The sequence below is a fragment of the Myotis yumanensis genome, unplaced genomic scaffold (assembly GCF_028538775.1).
Source record: "Myotis yumanensis isolate MYYU_CA2020_CCGP unplaced genomic scaffold, mMyoYum1.0.hap1 SCAF_1, whole genome shotgun sequence".
In the NCBI taxonomy this organism is placed as follows: Eukaryota; Metazoa; Chordata; class Mammalia; order Chiroptera; family Vespertilionidae; genus Myotis; species Myotis yumanensis.
The window spans coordinates 125,680,048-125,698,197 of NW_027223752.1; the positions used below are offsets into that span (position 1 = coordinate 125,680,048).

General features: G+C 36.0%; 1 pseudogene; it reads left to right on the forward strand.

Moving 5' to 3' along the window:
• Nucleotides 1-15,647, forward strand: part of LOC139013224 (E3 ubiquitin-protein ligase RNF168-like) — a 175,872-nt pseudogene extending 160,225 nt beyond the window's left edge.
• Nucleotides 15,648-18,150: the final 2,503 nt, after the last annotated feature.

Consider the following 18,150-nt stretch of genomic DNA (forward strand, 5'->3'; position numbering starts at 1 on the left):
TGCCTCCATTTTATTTAGTTTTTGCCTCCCTTTTATTTAGTTCTTTTATAGTTATTACTAGAGGCCTGGTGCATGGATTCATGCACTGGTGGGGTCCCTCAGCCTGGCCTGTGGGGATCAGGCCGAAACCAGCTCTCCGACATCCCCCAAGGAGTCCTGGATTGCGATAGGGTGGTTCTCGGGTGACGCACCCCGGAATCGGGTTTTCTCCTCTCTGGTTCTGGGTACGTCATCCAAGAAACTCAACTGCCAGTCACAGCAGCTTGGCAACTCCTGTGTTGAGCGTTTGCCCCTTTGTGGTCAGTGTGCATCATAGCTACCAGTCAGGCGGTCAAATAGTCAGATGGTCACTTAGGCTTTTATATATATAGATGTCCCTATCTGTGAGGGTGCCTCTCTGAGTAGGAAGGCACTGTAGACCACATTGGGCCCTCCTCAAATTCATGTGTTGAAGCCCTAACCAAAATATGATGGTACTTGCAAATGGTTGTGAGATAAATAGGTTTAGATGAAGTTTTTAGGGCCCCTCCACTCCCCTCAATACACCCATGATGAGATTAATTTCCTTAGAAGAAGAAAAACCACAGAGCTTTGCTTTCTTTTTACTATGTGAATACACAGTGAGAATATGGCTGTCTACAAGCTAGGAAGAGATTCCTTACCAAAAACTCACCATGTTGCACCTTGATCTTGGACTTATAGCCTTCAGAGATGTGAGAAAATAAATTTCTGTTGTTTAAGTCACCCCATCTGAAGTATATTTATAGCATGACTGAGATGACAAAGACTGAAGATCTGTGAGAAAACCCTGTTTTAAAATTTATTTACCTGTCAATTTTTTATTGTGGAAATTTTCAAGCATGCCTATAAGTAAAGACAATTACATAGTGTATTAAAAAACTAGCTTTGACACTTATAATTTTTCCAATCCTGCTCTCCTGTCTTCCCAACTCTCCCCCTCACTTTTTAAAAATTTTCTCCTCATGTTTTAAAATTATTTTTTCTTTTTGTTGCTCTGATTGTTATTTTCTACTACCTCATTTTCCAAATCGCTGATCTGGTCTTCTTCTTTATCTAGCTTGCTGTTGATTCCTTCTAGTGGATTCTTCATTACTGATATTGTATTCTTCAATTCTGATTGATTCATTTTTATGGTTACTATGTCCTTTTTCATGCTTTTGAAGTTCTCACTGAGTAACTTGAGCACTCTTATAACCATTGCTTTGAATGCTGTATCTGGTAGATTGCTTCCCTCCATTTTATTTAGTTCTTTTTTGGGGGGATTTCTCCTGTTCTTTTATTTGGGGCATGTTTCTTTTTCTCCCTCTTTTGGCTGCCTCTCTGTATTTGTTCTGCTATGTCTTGGTATAATGGAATTGTGTGGGTCTGACAGTCACATCTCTGTAGTCACCTGATCTAGGTACTCTAGGAATGCCCCTTGTGTGGGTTATGTGAGTTCTCATGTTGTAATTTCAGTCTTGATTGCTATTGGCCCATTCATGTGTGGGGAGGACCTTCAGGCTGGCTGAGTGTGAGGATCAACCTTGTTCACAGTTTATAGTTGCTAGTCAGGTGCTGACCACACAAAGCGGATTTTATCTCAGTATGGTCTGGTGCCTGCCTAGATCACTCTTTGGGTATGCCACGTGTGAGATAATTGGATCCTGCTCTGATGTTGTCTGAAGCTGGCCACTCAGTGTATCTGTTCTGGGGTCTTTTGGGAGGGACTCTGGTACAGGTCAATGTCAGATGCTGCCTGTGACTGGCTCTGGGTAACCTGTTTGGTGCTACAGAGCATTCCACAATTTGTGGCTGCCTCTATTGGGGGAATAGCCCATGTTCCAAAGCCACACAACTCAGTTGGGCATCATGGGGACTGTTTTAGAAGTTTGCCTACCACAATTGCATAGCATGTTATTGTGTGGATTACATTATAATTTATTTAATTAATTCTCTATTGCTGGAAATTTAAATTGCTTCCAATCACATTATACACCCACAACTTTCCACTGTATTTTTCATGCCTATTTTATGCTTGAACCATCCAAAAATTCAAGCTCAAAAGCAACCCCTTCTTCATGTTCAGACTGCAGAGAAATATATTACTCTCTTACCAATTCTTATAAAATTTTAATGAATAACATTTTCTTTATTTTTGTTACAGGCATTTTAGATAAAAATGATATTCATCATTTATCCCTTAATATAGTCTTAAATTTAGAATTGATATTCTGTACATAAAGTGCTCTTCTAATTCAATAAAAAAGACAATGTCCTCAATATAAAAATATGTGAAGAGAGTGAACAAGTGAATGACAGAAGTGACTAATTATTGACATAAAATATTAAATTAGAAAAAATCAAATTATGACAAGATATGTTTCTAACTAATTCAATTGACAAAGATTTAAAAACAGCATAGTACTTAATAATATTGTCAAGGATATACATAATCAGGTACTATCAACATTCCTGGAAGAAGTTTGCATTTATATGCTATGACTCATCAATTCAATTTGCCTAGGTTTTCTGTCTCTTCTTTCACATCTTGTAGCTGAAATTGAACTACAGAATTTTTCCAGTGTTAGTTGTCACTGTGGAATCACTGTCACTATATTCAAAACATCAGAAAATATCTGTCAGTGAAGTGAGAACAGTTTATCAAAAAAGGCCATGCCATAGTCACTTTATGGGTGTAGATCCTGACAAAAGGATTCTCAAGTTGCCAAGGAGGTTAAAGGGAGTCAAAACAACACTGACAGTCATAACAGAAACAGACTTCATTGCTACCCAAGAGGATGTGGGTGCTATGACAGAACCATTGATATGCACCTGGGAATACATGAAGTGCACTGCATTAAACAACAAACTATCTCCATGATGTGGGGGAAAAAGTGTTTTTGTAAAACATCACGTATATAATCTTAAGTTTCTCCAAGACAATTTAAAAAAATCTTTATTATTGAAAGTATTACATATGTCCCTTTACCATCCCTCCCCCATTGACCCCTTTAGCCTGCCCCCATCACCCTGCCCCAGGCCTTCACCACCTATTGTCTGTGGCCATAGACTATGCATATACACATACCAGTTCTTTGGTTGATCTCTTCTCATCTTCCCACCCACCTATCCCTACCTTCCCTCTGAGATTTGACAGTCTGTTCCATGCTTCTATGTTTCTGGATCTATTTTGTTCAACACTTAATTTTGTTTATTAGATTCCACATGAGTGAAATCATGTGATACTTGTCTTTCTCTGACCGGCTTATTTTGCTCAGCATAGCACTCTCCAAGTCCCTCCATGCTGTCTCAAAGGGTAAAAGATCCTTCTATTTTACTGCTGCATAGTATTCCATGATTTAAATGTACCACAGTTTTTTTATCCATTCATATACTGATGGGCATGTGGGCTGTTTCCAGATCTTAACTATTATAAATTGCTCTGCTGTGAACATAGGGCTGCATAAATTCTTTCTGATTGGTGTTTCGGGTTTCTTAGGATATATTCCTAGAAATGGGATCACTGGGTGAAATGGCAGTTGCATATTTAATTTTTTGAGGAAACTCCATACTGTTTTCCATAATGGCTGCACCAGTCTGCATTTCCACCAGCATGTGCTAAGGTTCCCTTTTCTCCACATCCTGGCCAGCACTTGTCATTTGTTATGTTGATGATAGCCATTCTGACAGGTGTGAGGCGATTCCTCATTGTCATTTTAATTTGCATTTTTCTGATGATCAATGACTTGGAGCATTTTTTCGTATGTCTCTTGGCCATCTGAATGTCTGCTTTGGAGAAGTGTCTATATAGGTCCTTTGCCCATTTTTTAATTGGATTGTTTGTCTTTCTTTTGTTAAGTTGTAGGAGTTCCTTATATAGTCTGGATATTAACCCTTTACCCGATGTATCATTGCCAAATATGTTCTGCTATACCGGGGGCTCCCTTTCCATGTTGTTGATGATTTCTTTTGCTGTGCAGAAGGTTTTTATTTTGATGTAGTCCCATTTGTTTATTTTCTCCTTAGTTTTCTTTGTCCTAGTAGATGTATCTGCAAACATTGCTATGACAGATATCTGGGATTTTGCTGCCTAGGGTTTCTTCTAGGATTTTTATGCTTTCATTGGTTACATTTAAGTCCTTTATCCATTTTGAGTTTATTCTTGTGTATGATGTAAGTTGGTGGCCTAGTTTCTCTTTTTTTTTTGCATGTATCTGTTCAATTTTCCCAACATCATTTATTGAAGAGACAGTTTCGAGTCCATTGTATGCTCTTGCTCCTTTGTCAAATATTAATTGAGTATATGGGCTTGGGACAATTTCTGGAGTCTGTGTTTTGTTCCATTTATCTATATGTCTGTTTTTGTGCCAATATCAGGCAGTTTTGAGAACAGTGGCTTTGTAGTATAACTCGATATCTGGTGCTGTGATCCCTCCAACTTTGTTCTTTCTCAAGATTGCTGTGGCTATTTGGGGTCTTTTTTACTTCCATATAAATTTTTGAAGTATTGATTCTACACTTGTAAATTACCAATACTTGGTGATTTATGCCCTTTGTAACTTAATAGGCATTCCATTAAATCCATAGTTTGCTTTGGGTAGTATGAACATTTTAATGATGTAAATTTTACCAATCCACAATCATGGTATATTCTTCCACTTGTTTATATCTTCCTCTGTCTCTTTTTTCAATGTCCTATAGTTTTCCGAGTAAAAGTCTTTTTCCTCCTTGGTTAAGTTTATTCCTAAGTATCTTAATTTTTGTTGTTGTTGCAATGGTAAATGGGATTGTTTTTTTACTTTCTCTTTCTGAGAATTTTTGTTGGTGTAAAAAATGCCATTGATTTCTGGGTGTTAATTTTGTGTCCTGCTACATTGCCAAATTCATTTATTAAATCTAGTAGTTTTTTGGTGGAGTCTTAAGGGTTTTGTATGTACAATATCAAATCATCAACAACTAATGAGAATTTTACTTTCTCTTTTCCAATATAGATGCTTTTTATGTTTTCTTCTTGTCTGATCTCTGTGGGTAGGACTTCCAGTACTATGTTGAATAAGAGTGGTGAAAGTGAACATCCTTGTCTTTTTCCTGTTCTTAGGGGAAATAGTTTTAGTTTTTGCCCATTGAGTATGATGTTGGCTTTAGGTTTGTCATAAATGGCTTTTATTATGTTGAGGTATGAACCCTCTATTCCCACTTTACTGTGAATTTTTATCAAAAATGGGTGTTGGTTTTGTTGAAAGATTTTTCTGTGTCTATTGATATGATCATGTAATTTTTGACTCTCAATTTGTTTATGTGATGTATCACACTTATTGATTTACAAATATTGTATCAGCCTTGCATCCCTGGAATAAGTCCTACTTGGTCATGGTGTATGATCTTGTTAATATATTTCTGGACCTGATTTGCTTATATTTTATTGAGGATTTTAGCATCTATGTTCATCGGGAATATTCGCCTGCAATTCTCTTTCTTTGTAGTGTCTTTATCTGGCTTTGGAATTAGGATAATGCTGGCTTCATAAAAAGAGCTTGGAAGTGTTCTTTCCTCTTGGATTCTTTTGAATAGTTTGAGGAGGATGGGTGTTAGTTCTTCTTTGAATGTTTGGTAAAGCTCCCCTATAAAGCTGTCCGGACCAGTGCTTTTGTTTGCTAGGAGTTTATTTTATTTACTATTTTTAATTACTGCTTCAATTTCCTCAATTATTCTTGGCCTATTCAGGTTTTCTTGTTCTTTCTGATTTAGTTTTGGAAGATGGTATTTTTCTAGGAATTTGTCCATTTTATCTACATTGTTCAGCTTGTTGGCATATAGTTGCTCATAGTATTTTCTTACAATCTTTTGTATTTCTGTGGTGTCAGTGGTTACTTCACTACTTTTGTTTCTGATTTTATTTATTTGGGTCCTGTTTCTTTCTTGATAAGTCTGGCTAAAGGTCCATCAGTCTTGTTTATCTTTTCAAAAACCAGCTCTTGGTTTCATTGATCTTTTGTATGATTTTTTTACTCTCTTTGTCATTTATTTCTGCTCTAATTTTTATTATTTCTTTACTTTTACTTACTCTGGGCTTTTCTTGTTGTTCTCATTCTAATTCTTTAACTTGTAGTGTTAAATAATTTATTATTAATTTTTCTTGTTTTTAGTGGTAGGACTGTAATGCTATTAACTTCTCTCTTAGGACTCTATTGCTGTTTCCCAGATATTTTGGGTTGTTGTGTGTTCACTTTCATTTGTTTCCAAGAAGTTTTGATATCTTCCTTGGTCTCATTGGTAACCCATTCATTGTTTAATAACATGCTATTTAACCTCCATATATTTGAATTTTTTGATTTTTTTACTGTAATTGATTTTGAATTTCATTGCATTGTCATCTTAGAAGATACTTGACATGATTTCAATCTTATTTAATTTTTATAGACTTGTTTTGTGCCCTAACATATGGTCTATCTTTGAGAATGACCCATGTGCACTTGAGAAGAATGTATATTTTGCCACTTTTGGGTGAAATATTCTATAAATGTCAATTAAATCTCTCTGTTCCCAGTGTGTCATTTAAAGTCACAGTTTCCTTGTTAACTTTTTGTCTGAAAGATCGATCCAGTGAAGTTAGCAAGGTGTTAAAATCCCCTACTATGATTGTATTACTGTCGATATCTCCCTTAAAGTCCTCCAGAAGTTTTTTTAAAAAATGTATTTAGATGTTCCTATATTAGGTGCATATATGTTTACCAGGGTTATATCCTCTTGTTTGATTGATCCCTTTAGCATTGTGGAGTGATGTTTATTATCTCTTGTGATGGCCTTCATTTTGAAGTCTATTTTGTTAGGTATGAGTATTGCTACCCCAGCTTTTTTTTTCATTTCCCTTTGCATGGAAATTTTTTTTCATTCCTTCACTCTCATCTTGTGTGAGTCTTTTGTTCTGAGGTGGGACTCTTATAGACAGCATATATTTGGGTCATGTGTTCATATCCATTCAGATACCCTGTGTCTTTTGATTGGCACATTTAATCCACGTACATTTAAGGTTATTATTGATAGGTACTTATTTATTGCCATTTTAATTCGTGATTCCTATGTTTCTTTCTCTATTTCTTCTCATTACAGCAGTCACTTTAGCATTTCTTGTAGTGCTGGTTTGGTGGTGATAAACTCGTTTAGCTATTTTTTGTCTGGAAAGCTCTTTATTTCTCTGTCTATTTTGAATGATAGCCTTGGCTATAGTAATCTAGGTTTCAGATCTTTGCTTTTATTTACCTTGAATACTTCATGGCATTCCCTTCTGGCCTGTAAAGTTTCTGATGAAAAATCTTCTGACAGCCTTATGGGAGCTCCTTTGTAGCTAACAAATTCCTTTTCTCTTGCCACTTTTAAGATGCTCTCTTTGTCTTTAATTTTTGGTGTTTTAATTATGATGGGTCAAGGCATGGGCCTGTTTGGGATCTTCTTGTTTGGGACTCTCTGTGCCTCCTGGACTTGTATGCCTTTTTCCTTTACCAGGTTAGGGAAGTTTTCTGCTATTATTTCTTCAAACACATTCTCTCTCCCTTGCTCACTTTCTTTCACTTCTGCTCTTCTATGATGTGAATATTGTTATGTTTTATGTTGTATCACAGCTTCCTTAAGCTGTCCTCCTATTTTTTTAATTGTTTTTTTTTGTTTTGATTTAATGATTGATTGAGTTTTTTCTCCCTTGTCTTCTAATTCATTGATTCAATCCCCGGTTTCCCCTTGTCTACTGTGTATTCCTTACACTGTGTTCTTTATTAAATGCTGTCATTCTTCATACCTACTATATCTTTTCTCATGCTGTTGAGCATCCTTGCCATCATTATGCTGAACTCTATGTCTGATAAATTTATTATTTACATTTCATTTTGCTCTTTTATTGGAGAATTCTCTTATTCTTTCATTTGGGGATGATTTTTTTGTCTCCCCATTTTGCCTGCCTGTTTGGGTTTGTGTCTTTGTACTAGGTAGGTCTGCTATGACTCCCAATCTCTAGTGCAAGAGAGTGTCAGATGCTGTTTCTGACTGGCCCTGAGTACCCTGTTTGGAGATATCAGCAATCCTTAGCTTGTGGCTCCCTCTGCTGGGGCTGGATGCCTTTGGAATGAACCAAGATGTGCACCAAGGTCTGCTTTTCCTAGCTGCGGACCCTGAAGTAGATCAGGCTAAGACTAAGAGCCTCCAGAGACCCACCTCTGTCTGAAGTCTGATTCCATGTCAATTTTTTTTTTTAAAAAGGACACTTTTTTTTCTAAGCGAAAGAAGTCTCATTGGGTCTTTGTCTTCATCTTAGAAATCAGTACAGTGAAATGAATTGAAGCTGATTTTTCATTTTTTTAAAGGAAATGCCATATTGTTAAATGACTGTTTCATTTAAAGGTATCTATTCTTTGCTACCCTATTATGCAAACAAACTTATGTATATCTTATGATTGTTTGCCAAGTATATGATAGGAAAAACCTGGGGCCAGAACTCTTTTCTCATTTGTCTTTGTGTTTAGGATATAATCCTTGATGCTGACTTAATACAGTAATTAAGTCATTTGATATTTCTGTATTTCTGAGATTCTTTACAAGATTAATTTGATGATTAAGAAGGTAGAGATTAATATACAAAAGCACTTTGAATTTATAGGCCATGGTTCTCTTCCAACTAAAGGTTTCTGCTTATTGCCCTCTTTCCGCAGTCAAAACAGAGGAGACTGTTGATTTTCATTGTATATTGACTGTGAAAATAAATACAGGGATTATATGAGTTTGATGCAGAAAGTTTAATAGCTATTCTTATTCTGGTTCTCATAACCTTGATATCTAAGAACATAATTTAGTCTTAGAACAAGGATTTTATACTTCTCTTGTTTCTCTAAGTTTCCTTTATTCTTTTTTTTTTTTTTTAAATTGATTTCAGAGAGGAAGGGAGAGAGAGAGAGAGATAGAAACACCAATGATAAGAGAGAATCATTGATTGGCTGCCTCCTGCATGCCCTCTACTGGGGATCAAGTCCGCAACCCGGGCATGTGCCCTTGACCGGAATTGAACCCAGGACCCTTCAGTCTGCAGGCCAATGCTCTATCCACTGAGCCAAACTGGCTAGGGCTTTCCAAGTTTCCTTTAAAATGGAAGTGAAAATTCTACTTCCTTTCATGTCTCACAGAGAACAGATCAAAAGGCAAACACAAAATGTATAGATTCTCACATCTTTTAAGTATACAGTAAACAATTACCCAACTTGTATTTTACTTGTGGGTTCTTCCTCTTTTCTTTTTTTCTCAAGTCTTATTTTTCATTGATGCATTTGTGTTTTGCATATATAATTCTAAGTAGTTCAATCTAATGAAGTAGTGACATATCCTCTGAAATCATTTTATTAGCCTGTTTACTAATATAGGGCATTTATTTTGCTTCTCCTAGTTTGGCAATTTTCTACTGACTTCCAAATTTCCAGTTAATGCATGATATATGAAATTAATAACCTCTTTAATCTGAGAGTCTTCATAGCTGAAAATAGCTTCCATTTAACAATACTTAGCTATAAATTTGCCCATATCTTGTAGAATATTCACACTCTCATCAGCCTCTTATTAACAATTGATTTAGCATATTCTAATTACAAAATCATTAATTTGAACATATTTCATAAATCCTTTTAAAGCAGCTTAACCTCATATGTTGCCTTCTCTTTTACATGTAGACATTCTACATGATTAAATCAGAAAACATGCTCAATATGTCCTTTATATTTGATCCTTACCTAATTTGTGTTTCAAGATTGTAGAGGTCAATGCACGTGGAAATCTGTGTGTATACTTTATCAAGATGGCTTAAGGGTAAGTTGTAAGCCTCCAAGTGGGCTAAATGATTTAAATAATGGTGAGCTAATTAAAATTCTATATATTTGTTTGTATAAGGTCATAGCTTTTGAAGAAAGTTTGGTATGGAAAGCCATACCGCTATAAGTATTGAGATGATCAGTAGTTCAATTAAAGTGGCAAAAGGCCACACTAGGATAGTGTGATATTTTGAGAAGTGGCACATTAATCAATTACAGTTTTCTGATGGGGTAAGGCTTAAAATTCTTACTGCAGTGTGGCTGGTGTGGTTCAGTGGTTAAGCATCCACTTAGGATCCAGGAGGTCATGGTTAGATTCCCTTCCTCTCTGACATCAATTAAAAAAGAAAGCACAAGCACAAAGCTTGTAAAGAAGAAAAAATGATCATTATGACTTGAAAGGAGCTTCTATATAGAACAAGGCAATTGAAAACTATCTTTTAAGTGCTCTAATTTTTTTTTCTTCTGTTTGGTCTTAGCTTATATTGTGTGGCAAGGAGATAGAAAAGCATGATTTTAAATCCTGACTCTGCCATTAACTCACAGTGTGGCTTTGGTTAGGACTTCTAACTTCTTCCAAGCTTCCTAATTCATGAAATTAGGAAGTGGTGCTAAATGATCTCCATAGTAGCATTTGGCTTGAAACCCCTGTGATCATATCTTGTGTAAATGGTATATTCTCTGATTTCTGATTATTGAAAATAGTGCCTAATTGGGTTTGAAACATAAAATAAACAAATGTGAAATTTAAAATTTTTTTGTGCCTATTTATTATTTAAGCCTTAATCTTTGAGAAAGCTAAAGCTGGCTGTTAAATAGTTCTAATTAGCATGAATGGTTGTAGCATTTAAAATCCTTGTCCTGCCTTTGATAAGATCAAAATCAGAGTGAGTAATATGCCTTGGTTGAACATTAGTATGCAAACCAGGAAGCTTGAAAAGATGTGTTTAGGCTCTGAGAATAAAGCAGAAGGCAGCACATTCTGACAGCTGTGAGAAACACAAAAAATATTAATGGTGGCAGTTAGAGAGTCAGACAGCGAATAGCAATGCACAGGTGCATTTTCCCTAGTGCATATATTTCTTCTTTAGTATTCATGATAAGTTTCCAATACCTTCATCTTTACACAGGAATTAGAAACAGTTCAGACTTATTAGTTCAGCTGAGCAATAGCCTAGGACAGCTAAAAGAACAATCTCTACAGTGGTATGTATATTTGTAATAAAGTACTCTTCTATGATTATTCTTTAAATATCACCATAGTTCCATTTTTCTTTTGTAATAAAGTCATTGTCATTGCAGTTTTATGTTCTTTTAATTCTATTCTTTTTTAAAAATATATGTATATATATTTATTTATTGATTTCAGAGAGGAAGGGAAAGGGAGAGAGAGATAGAAACATCAATGATGAAAGAGAACCATTGATTTGCTGCCTCTTGCATGTCCCACACTGGGGTTTGAGCCCATAACTCGGGCATATGTTCCAACTGGGAATCGAACCATGACCTCCTGGTTCATAAGTAGATGCTCAACCACTAAATCATGCTGGCTAGACTTAATTCTATTCTTAACAACTTATCTGAGTAGAGTGAAAAATTTCATTAATTACAAGCTGTTCTACATGCCTCACTGGCCACTATCTTTTATTACAAATTTCAAACATCCATCTCTCAACATTTTGACTTTAAAGATTAAAGTGTCACTTATGATTTAAGATAATGATGTGAAAAAACTTTTAAGTCAATATAGAAATTCATCACCTTAGAGTAGCAAAGTTATAGAAATGTGAAGCATGAACTTCTGCTTGACTATGTCTATGTACATGATCACATTGAATCCCCCTGCACACCCGACAAAAGCCCCAAACATAGCAGGAATAGATATCCTGGACACTCTCTTTTCAGAATTATCAAGAAATAGGATGTAATGTGCACAAGGCAGGTTCCTAGTGATATTATCTCTCTCTCTCTCAAGTTCTCTGTCAGTAAACAAGTGAACCATTTGAGTCTTGAATACCTGAACAGATGTATTCCTAATGCTCAAACCTCTAATCAACTCAACTACTTGAAGAAAAATGATGGAAATAGTATCGTGCTGTCATTGGTGCATGAATAGTAGCATTCAACCAAGCCACTGGAGAAAATTTTTGTTTTCTGTACAAAATCCAGAACAAAACCTTGCATGTTTAGCAGTCAATATTATCAAGTTTTAAGTTTCAATATCAGAAAAGTATAGTATATATTAACTCATAGACTAAAGATTTTCATAGGTGTAGACATGTTGATTCACTTATGTTTTTTCAAATCCACAAATATGTCTTTTGGTATTTCTAATTTGAAATGGTATCTACCATTATCACCTTATCTTAATAAGATGGTCATTTTTTCTTTTTAATTCTGCTAGAGTTAATAACAAAATTCATTTTTCGGATTTAAAACCACTGTGGATGAGTTCACACTCACCCTCACCCTCACCCTCACCCCTGGTCTTCTAATAACAGTTACAAAAATTTGAGCAAAGCTTCCTAAAGGATATTTTTACTTTACTGATTTGTCTGAGGTTTTGAACAGTGTGTTGAACGTTATAAAAGTATTTATTGTGATGTGGGAAATGGATGAAAACTCTTCTGTATTTTAAATTATTTTTACAATTAAAACTTGTTCTGTAGAAAACACTATATTAGAACTAATACATGAATTCAGTAGGATACAAAGTTAATATTCTGAAATCTGTTTTACTTTATACACTAATAAAAAACTATCAGAAAGATAAATTAAGAAAACAATCCCAACTACAGTTATATCAAAAACAATAAAATACTTAGGAATAAATTTAACCAAGGAGGTAACAGACCTGAACTTCTAAAACTATAGACATGGATGACAGAAATTAAACAAAAAACCCCAAATAATTGGAAGCATATACCGTGCATATGGATAGGAAGAATTAATATAATTAAAATGTTCATATTACCCCAATCAATCTACAGATTTAATGCAACCCCTATCAAAATACCAATGATATTTTTCACAGAACTAGAACAAATTATCCTAACATATATATGGAACCATAGAAGAACCTGAATAGCCAAAGCAATCTTGAGAAAGAACAAAGTTGGAGATATCGTGCTTCCTGATTTCAAACTATACTACAAAGCTATAGTAATAAGAGTATGGCACTGGCACAAAAACAGACACTTAGATCAATGGAACAGAATAGAGAGCCTAGAAATAAACCCTCTGTCCCAATTAAGCCCCAATTAATTAGTTATCTGTGTTAGTGGGACAAATGCAGGTGACCAGGAGTCAGCAATAACGGCCTATCCCCTGGTACTTCAATGTCTAGACAGCTGAGCCGAACCGGAACACATGAACACACAAGACAGAATTAGTATGCAGTCACACAAGGTTTATTTACCTATTCCTAGTGGGTCCTAGGCTCCAGCAAAGGCCACCTGGCGATGCACACCGAAAGATGGACGACAAAGATGGAGACAGACAGGCGGCCGCAGTTGGTTCAGGCTCTCATAGCAGAGCAGCCAATCAGGGGCTTGTTTCATGGAGTGACATGGAGTCCTCCTCTCATTAGGCAGGAGACAGTCACTGAAGAAAAATCTGATGCTTATATAGCCGGTGGTAAACAACTTGTGTCTTATCAGTGTGGGCCAGACGGTGTGCCTTTGCTAGGAGCAGGGTGTTTACGCTTTAAGGGCTTAGGGCATTCACATCAAGATAGTGGGGTGTTCACTACATTTTGGAAGTTACAGAGTATTGGGGTCTTCACACAGCAAACATTTCACACATTAATTATTTCACACAATAATTATTTCCACACATTAGAGGGGTTTCCTTATGATCATAACATTATTATAACACCCTCACTTAAATAACCAATCTGTGAAAAAGGAAGCAAGAATGTACAATGGGGAAAATACAGTGTCTTCAATAAATGGTGCTGGAAAAACTGGACAGATATATGTAAAAAAAGGTCCTTCTCCAAACATGGCCCGGCGGCTGCCCCCTCAGCAGCTAAGGGACCATCCTCACCTGCATATTAAAATGGCTGTACCTAAAGAAGCCATCTATCTCTTCCTTGTCAGAATGCCAGTGCAGGATCTACATGGTAATCTTGATTGAGCTGGTAACACTGCCTTGTAATCACATGATCAGTAATGCATGCTTCCAATCGACTGTCGAAAAGGCAAACTCATGCTGTTCCTTCTGTTGCCACTGGGTCTCTTCGTGGACCAGGTACCATACCTGAAGAAAGTCTCTCATCAATAAGGAACTGTGGCGATGATTCAAAAACACTATTCAAAGGCATGCAAGCTTATAGCCTCTGGATAAGTATGGGAAGAAATTGTTGATGACTTATCAGCCAGTTCATCTGTTAAGTAAACCTGAAGAATTGAAAAGAGAAAATGAAGAGGAGATAAGCAAGGTGGAGGCACAGGGAGGGACCAATGAGGAAGAAGCAAACAAAGCCAGTGAAGAGTACATACAAAAACTATTGGCAGAGGAGGAGGAAGAAGAAAAAAGGCAGAAAAAAGGAGAAGAGAAATGGAAGAACAGCAAAAAAGTGATGAAGAATGGCAAGAAAGCTAAGCATTAATATTAACAGTTTCTATGAGGAAAAAGTCTTGGCTTCTCACACGAATTCCAGAAAATCTTATCCAGTCTCAAGCAAGCTGCAAAAGTAAACTAAAAGCAAACAAACAAATACTGGAGATATTCAGAAATATTTGTCACCTAAATCTCAATTTGGGTCAGCATCACAGTCTGAAGTTGCACAACAAGGTAAGAAAAACTCCATGTCTAAGGAAACTCCATGACAGTAGCGATGTGTAAAGAGCCAAGACATTGAGGAAGACATGCCAACACTTTCTCCGCAAATATGCCTTGCAATTCAAGAACAAGGTGCAAAGTCATCAATAGAGTCACCTATGTGCCAATTATGCGCCAGTGGTACAGAATGGTGTCTTGAAGGAGAAGTCAAGATGAGACCAAGCAATCAGGATAAAGAATTATGTGTCATAAATCATGAGAGACCTGAAGCCAGAGTTTCCCACTCTAGAAAAGCTGTAGTTAAGCCTTGTGGCAAAACAGAGAGTGGGTGTACTATGTCAGCTATGACACAGGTAATTGGAAATAACACAGTTGAGACAGAAAATGAAAAATCTTGTCCTACTGATCAGTGAAGAAAGTATTTCCAAAAGAAAAAACCAAGAGTCTTCATTTGAAGCAGTCAGTGATCCATGCTTTTCTGCAGAAAGAAGAAAATGTCCTCTGACTCTTCCTCAGACCAAGAGGAAACAGAAACATTAACCAGCTGTACCCCACAACTGTTAGATTTGGAACATTTACTTTTTGAGAGACATAAACAAGAAGAACAGGACAGGTTATTAAAGATTCAAAAAGAGGCTGATAAAGAACAAATGAAGGTAAGCCAGCAGAAAGGATCCCCACATGAATATCAGTTATGTGCTACACCCTCACCTCCAGACAAATTGCTAGATGAACAGAGACATAATTCCAAAAATAGGAACTTAAAATGACAAGCTTATATAGAGCATTCCAAACCTCAGAGAGGCCCAAAAAATGAAAATTGGCAACCTTTTTTTAAAGATCCAGTTGAAACATTCAGTTAATGTTAATGGAAGAAAGATTTCAAAGTCTACTAGAGATGATTGTAATGTATCTAAAAGTGTTCATTCCTTACAGCCTAGGAAGTCACAGAAAGGTATTTTTCAGATGTTTCAGAGATGTATACAAAGTAATCCATGGGCAAAGGAGGGGGTGTTTTAGAATTTGGTAAAGCTGGATTGTGATGCTCTCCTTTTTATCATAAAATGTTTATAAAATGTCTATTCTGCTCTGTGGGCACACTCATTGCCTGTAATTGAAGGGCTGTGCAATTACAAGGGAGGAATATACAAAGGTACTTCTGCCAAAGTCAGTGATAAGCAAGAGTCTCAATTCTTTATGAATAACTGTGATCTGCTGAGTTTGACAGTCCTTATATGTAATAGATATGAAAATGCCTGGACCAACTTCCAAGAAATCTTCCAATGCTATTCTCTTTTTTTAAAAAAATTCATGTTTTATGGCCTTTGCTCACCTTTTTGTGCTGACTAGTAATTAAAGCAAGATTAAATATAAATATAAGCATTATAGAATTTTCTTTCATTTAAAACTAGAGGCCTGATGCACGAAGATTTGTGCAAGAATGGGCCTTCCTTCCCCTGGCTGCCGGCACCGCCTTTGCTTTGGCTGGAGCCGCCTTTCCGCCTTCCCATGCTGCCCAGAGACCCTGAGCGGCTGGGGTGGTGCGGAACACCTGCGTTGTCGCCATGGCGACAATGCAGGTATCCCACCCTGGCCGCTCAGTGCCTGTGTATGCAAATTAACTCGCCATCTTTTTGGGTTAATTTGTATACTCACTCCTGATTGGCTGGTGGGCATTGTGAAGGTACAGTCAATTTACATCTTTCTCTTTTATTAGTGTAGATGGATTAGAATCATGTGAAGTCAGAAAAATCAGAGTTTTCTGGAAAATTAGGATTAATCGACAGAAAGGAAACTCATCTCTTAAGGCAAAAGGACTTAAGAGTTGGGGGAGGCTGAGTAGAGCGAACTGATAACTTGGAAGCATTGAAACTGAGTGGATGATCAGAAACTGGGTCCAGGATGGAGTAGCAGAGCATTCTCCCTTATCCTTTCTTTGCTAAATGACACAGTAAACATTTGGGTTTTTCATCTTGTGACACTATAGTAAGTGTCATTAAAATCATTAGTTATTAAATTACCTGAAATTTTGGAAATTCATCTTTTTATTAATTTGTTATTTTAGAAAAAATAGGAATTACTGTAAAAGAGTTAAATCACAGTGTACAGTATATTGTTAAATCACAGTATGTTGTGGAACCCAAGATATAAATAACTATGTGTTTATTTCCTTATTATTTGTATTGGTAGTGATTTTTATTTGTGTTTATGGTCAGAAATAATATGATACTGGGGTTCCCCCCTAAATTCCCCCACAAAGTTAAATCAGAGGCCATGATTCCATTTTGTGAAATTTAACTTGGAGACTATTAATTTTTGTTTCATTAACATGAACAACTTTAGCCTGGCTGGCATGGCTCAGTGATTGAGTGTTGACCTATGAACCAGGAGGTTGAGGTTTGATTCCTGGTCAGGGCACATGCTCGGGTTGTGGGCTCGATCCTCATTAGGGGCATGCAGGAGACAGCCAATCAATGATTCTTTCTCATCATTGATGTTCCTATCTCTCTCTCCCTCTCCCTTCCTCTCTGAATCAATAAAAATAAAATATGAACAACTTTGAGCAAACAAGCAATAGCATTTCTGCTGATGCTAGTTATTCCTCCTTTTAAGGTAAAAATGCAATAAAATGTCCTAGAGCTAAGTCTAGCTTCAATGTGTCAATATTTTTATACACTTTTGAGATATTTTACCTCCAAATTTTATAACTGAAATTCTGTTCATCTTTGCCTACTTGGTAGCATCTACTTCAATATTCATTGGGTAGGTAATTAGGGGTAGAATTCTGATGCTAATTTAAAATTTACTTTGCCCTTTCTAAAATAAAAATGTAATTGCCTTTGAGTAATGAGATGATTGTGCTGAAATGAAGTGTAGTCAGAAATGAACAAAATTTGTCTAAAATAGACTAAAATTTATTTTTCATCCAACATATTTAAGAGCGATTTCACTTCACATGTAAGGGAAGATGTTGGATCTCCTCAAATTAAAAGTTATGTAATTAAATCTTCCATGACCAAAAAGGGGGGGGGGAATACTGTGATGTACTCAGGATTTATATATTTAACCACTTACTTGTGAAGAAGTCTTTCTGATTAAAATTGGTTTTAAGATAAATTTAAGTTTATGGTGCCAGATGGGTACTAGATTTATTGTGGTGACCACTTTGTAAATTATATAAATGTCTAAGCACTATGTTGTACACCTGAAAATAATATCATCTTGTATATCAATTATAATTTAAAATAAATGTAAAAATATAAATTAAAACAAAAACCAAAATTAGATAAAACAGTTCAGAATTTGACTTTGTGCCAGAAAAACACTTAAATTTTGAGTACATGTGCATTAAGTATTATGTTTTTTGTACAAAATTGGATTATCTGCAATTTTGTTATGAATGTGCTTTTTAGGCACATTAATAACTGTGAACATGTTTTCCTGACAGTAAATATGCTATCATATTGTACTAAAAACCAAAATAACTTTTTCTGTAACCTCACCTTTCTGATCCCATAGTGAT